Source organism: Saccopteryx leptura, chromosome 1 (genome assembly GCF_036850995.1).
Source record: "Saccopteryx leptura isolate mSacLep1 chromosome 1, mSacLep1_pri_phased_curated, whole genome shotgun sequence".
Lineage (NCBI taxonomy): Eukaryota > Metazoa > Chordata > Mammalia > Chiroptera > Emballonuridae > Saccopteryx > Saccopteryx leptura.
Window position 1 is genome coordinate 146,456,127 of NC_089503.1, and position 3,955 is coordinate 146,460,081.

A 3,955-nucleotide genomic window follows, 5' to 3' on the forward strand; every position below is an offset into this window, starting at 1 on the left:
AAAAAACCAACAATAAACAAAGCCCAGAGGAAGTAGATGAAAGGAAATAATAATGATCACAGCAGAAATTAATGACACAGAGGCAAAAAAAAAAAAGTACAGAAGATCAATAAAACCAAGAACTAGTTCTTTGAAAAGGTAAACAGATTGATGAAACTGTAACCAGACTCACCAAAAAAAAAAAAAAAAAAAAAAAAGAGAGAGGACTCAAATAAAATTGGTAATGAGAGTGGAGAAATAACAACTGACACAACAGAAATACAAAGGATTGTAAGAAAATACTATGAAGAACTGTATGCCAAAAAATTAGACAACCTAGGTGAGATGGACGAATTCCTCGACACTTATAATCTTTCAAAAATCAATCTGGAAGAATAAGAAAACCTAAATGGATCGATTACATCAAAAGAGATTAAAACAGTTAATCTGGTCCAACAAACAAAAAGTCCAGGGCCAGATGGCTTCACAGGTGAATTTTACCAAATATTCAAAGAAGAACTAACTCCATCTTTTTCAAGCTATTTCAAAAAATTCAAGAGGAGGGAAGACTTCCAAACTCCTTTTATGAGGCAAGCATAATCCTCATACCAAAACCAAGCAAAGACACTATAAAGAAAAAAAACTATAGGCCAATATCCCTGATGAACTTAGATGCCAAAATTCTCAACAAAATACAATGTGTCTGTAAAGTCATGGTGCACTTTTGATCGGTCACAGGAAAGCAACAAAAGATGACAGAAATGTGAAATCTGCACCAAACAAAAGGAAAACTCTCCCAGTTTTATACCTATTCAGTGCAGTTCAATGTGGGCTCACGCACAGATTTGTTAGGGCTCCTTAGGTAGCTATCCCATATAGCCTCTACCAGACTCATCACTGACTGATGGCCTACCAGAACAGGGTTACTCCACTAAACTGCCAGTTTCCTTCCCACCAAGTAATGTTATTCCTATGTGGTAGTGCTTTGTTATAAATGTGCCAATATTCACATTGCACTTTGGTCACGGATTTGAACTTAGCGAGCCACAGAACACACTGAACTTTCCTCTGCACCATTCACAACTCGACTGGCATGGCCGTGGGCTGCTCCGCTGTATACACAGTGTTACAGCATCATCTGCGCATGCGCACATGCTGCCATATCATCCTACAGAAACTGGGAGGGTTTTCCTTTTATTTGGTGCAGATTTCATATTTCTATAGTCTTTTGTTGCTTTCCTGTGACCGGTCAAAAGTGCACCATGACTTTACAGACACACTGTATTAGCAAACTGAATCCAGCAATGCATGAAAAAAATCATAATCATGATCAAGTGGGATTTATTCTGGGGAGGCAAGGCTGGTTCAATATTTGCGAATCAATAAATGTGATTCCTCACATAAACAAAAGGAAGAATAGAAATCCCATGATAATATCAACAGACACAGAAAAGCATTTGATAAAATTTAGCACCCATTTATGATCAAAACTCTCAGCAAAGTGGGAATACAGGGAACATACCTCAACATGATGAAGGCCATCTATGACAAACTGAAAACCAACATCATACTCAATGTGCAAAAATTAAAAACAATCCCCTTAAGATCAGGAACAAGGCAGGGGTGCCCCCTTTCACCACTCTTATCCAACATAGTTCTGGAAGTCCTAACCACAGCAATCAGACAAGAGAAGAAATAAAAAGCATCCAAATTGGAAAAGAAGTAAAACTATCATTATTTGCTGATGACATGATACTGTACATAGAAAACTCTGAAGTCTCAGTCAAAGAACTACTGAATCTGATAAATGAATTCAGCAAGGTGGCAGTATATAAAATTAATATTCAGAAATCAGTGACATTTTTATACACCAACAATGAACTGTCTGAAAAAGAAATTAAAAAACACAATTCCCTTTACTATTGCAACAAAAAAAATAAAGTATCTAGGTGTAAATTTAACCAAGGAGGTAAAAGACCTGTATTCGAAAAATTATAAAACATTGACAAAAGAAATCAAGGAAGATACAAACAAGTGGTAGCATATATCGTGTTCATGGATAGGAAAAATAATTAAAATGTCTATATTACCTAAAGCAATTTATAAATGCAATGCAATTTCTATTCAAATATCAATTTCATATTTCAAAGTTATAGAACAAATATTCTAAAAATTTATATGGAACTAAAAAAACCCACGAATAGCCTCAACAATCTTAAAGAAGAAGAATAAAGTGGGTGGTATCACACTTTCTGATATCAAGTTGTACTATAAGGCCATTGTACTCAAAACAGGTTGGTACTGGCATAAGAACAGGCATACAGATAGATCAATGGAACAGAACAGAGAATCCAGAAATAAACCCACACCTATATGGACAATTGATATTTGACAAAGAAGGTAAAAGCATACAATGGAATAAAGACAGTCTCTTTAATAAATGGTGTTGGGAAATTGGACAGGTACCTGCAAGAAAATGAAACTAGATCTCCAACTTATACCATACACAAAAATAAACTCAAAATGGATAAAAAAACTTAAATGGAAGTTGTGAAACCATAATCATCTTGGGAGAAAACATAGGCAGTAAGCTCTCCGACATCTCTCACAGCAATATATTTGCTGATTTTTCTCTACAGGCAAGTGAAATAAAGGACAGGATGAACAAATGGGACTATATCAAGCTAAAAAGCTTTCACACAGCTAAAAACAATATGAACAAAATAAAAAGACAAACCACAAAACGGGAGAATATATTTGGCAATACGTCTGATGAGGGGTTAATAACTGAAATTTTTAAAGAAGCTGTAAAACTCAACACCAGGAAGGTAAACAACCCAATCAAAAAGTAGGCAAAAGAAATGAATAGACACTTCTCCAAAGAGGACATACAGATGGCTAATAGGCATATGAAAAAATGTTCAAAATCACTAATTATCAGAGAAATGCAAATTAAAACCACAATGAGATACCGCCTCACACCTGTCAGAATGGTGCTCATTAACAAAACAACACATAATAAGTGCTGGCGAGGGTGTAGAGAAAAGGGAACCCTCCTGCACTGCTGGTGGGAATGCAGACTGGTGCAGCCACTGTGCAAAGCAGTATGGAGATTCCTCAAAAAATTAAAAATGGAAATGCCTTTTGATCCACCTATCCCACTTTTAAGAATATATCCTAAGAATACCAAATCACTGATTCAAAAGAAGAAACACCCCTCCATGTTTATTGCAGCATTGTTTACAATAGCCAAGATCTGGAAACAGCCCAAGTGTCCGTCAGTGGACGAGTGGATTAAAATGCAGTGGTACAGGCCCTGGCCGGTTGGCTCAGTGGTGGAGCGTCGGCCTCACGTGCGGAAGTCCCGGGTTTGATTCCCGGCCAGGGCACACAGGAGAAGCACTCATCTGCTTCTCCACCCCTTACCCTCTCCTTCCTCTCTGTCTCTCTCTTCCCCTCCCACAGCTGAGGCTCCATTGGAGCAAAAGATGGCCCGAGCGCTGGGGATGGCTCCTTGGCCTCTGGCCCAGGTGCTAGAGTGGCTCTGGTCACAACAGAGCGATGCCCCGGATGGGCAGAGCATCGCCCCCTGGTGGGTGTGCCGGGTAGATCCCGGTCGGGCGCATGCGGGAGTCTGTCTGACTGCCTCCCCGTTTCCAGCTTCAGAAAAAAAAAAAAAAAAAAAAAGTAAAAAAAAAAAAAAAAAAAGCAGTGGTACATATACACAATGGAATACTATGTGGCTGTGAAAAAGAAGGAATTCATACCTTTTGTGTGACAACGTGGATGAACCTGGAGACTATTATGCTAAGTGAAATAAGGCAAAGAAAAAAAATATCATATGACCTCACTCATATGAGGAATTTAATGAAAAAAGTGAACTGGGGAACAGAATAGAGGCAGAGGTGGGATCAAAGGGACCAGAGGGACAGCGGTCAGAGGGAAAGGGGAGGAGAGGATGGGATCAGAGAAGGGA

General features: G+C 38.5%; 1 non-coding gene across 1 annotated transcript; it reads left to right on the forward strand.

Annotated features, from left to right (window-relative positions):
• Nucleotides 1-3,292: 3,292 nt before the first annotated feature.
• On the forward strand, nt 3,293-3,368 carry TRNAV-CAC (transfer RNA valine (anticodon CAC)). Its single transcript has one exon. It is a non-coding gene; the product is annotated as a tRNA-Val (tRNA).
• The last annotated feature ends 587 nt before the right edge of the window (nt 3,369-3,955 follow it).